A 1,013-nucleotide genomic window follows, 5' to 3' on the forward strand; every position below is an offset into this window, starting at 1 on the left:
CACAATTGATTTGGGGGGAGACCTTAGGATTTTTACCATCCCTTAGTGTCTCAGACATTCTATCTTGAAATGTAAAGGTAAGGTTTTCTCTTGCCAACTATTCTACAAGGCTACAAAGAGGACTAGTGAGTGGATTTTTGTGTAGACATTTGAAAATGTCAAATGAGCATTTCTTTATGCTGTTAATAGAATTCAATGTTATTATTGAGCACATGTAAGAATAGTTGTTATTTGAATAAGAAATGAACTAGTGATATAGATATATAAATTGTTGAAATGAAGATAATTGATTAAAATAATTACAGGCAGAAAAAATCATAAGGATTTGAGCTATTTTATACAAAACTATTTTGAAATATTACACTTGAATTAATTTTATCCAATAAATTCATAATAGGCAGGAAAAAAACATCAGTGACACAAACAGGGAAGGATAAAAACTTATGACCTGTGCTATCTTCAAAGCCTCACACACATAAAGAAAAGGAAAAAAAAAATCATAAAATTCCACAAGAACAAAGAGAACAGGATAAGAGCTGACACTGACAAAATTTTGGAAACTGGAAAGTATGTGTACAAGTGGTGCCTGATTAAGCAGAATAAAGAAAGCAGAAACTTAGGTCTGGAGGGGCTAAAGCCACCCCAGTAAGACTCAGGAATTTTTCCACTAAAGTGGAGGTACAGATGGAGCTAGAAATAAGACTTGTTAAAAGTCTGTATACTAAGCAGTTAGATGTTCAAAGTCCCTTCTTCAGCGTGACAGAATTGTGGCAGGTCACTACTGTACAGGTAGAGCCTGAGGAACTGAAACACAAAGTTTGTGGAAGGTGAGAGTTTTACTCAAAACTGGGGGTGTAAGCGAAAGTCTACAAGTGGTAAATCTTCATAGAACTACATTTTTTATAATGAAATCCAATAACTCTAAACTTGAAAAATTAAGAAACATTATTATTATTATTGTTATTGTTATTTGGAAATATGGAGACAACTATCAAAAAAAAAGAGAGACAGAA

Source organism: Pteropus alecto, unplaced genomic scaffold (genome assembly GCF_000325575.1).
Source record: "Pteropus alecto unplaced genomic scaffold, ASM32557v1 scaffold79, whole genome shotgun sequence".
Classification (NCBI taxonomy): domain Eukaryota; kingdom Metazoa; phylum Chordata; class Mammalia; order Chiroptera; family Pteropodidae; genus Pteropus; species Pteropus alecto.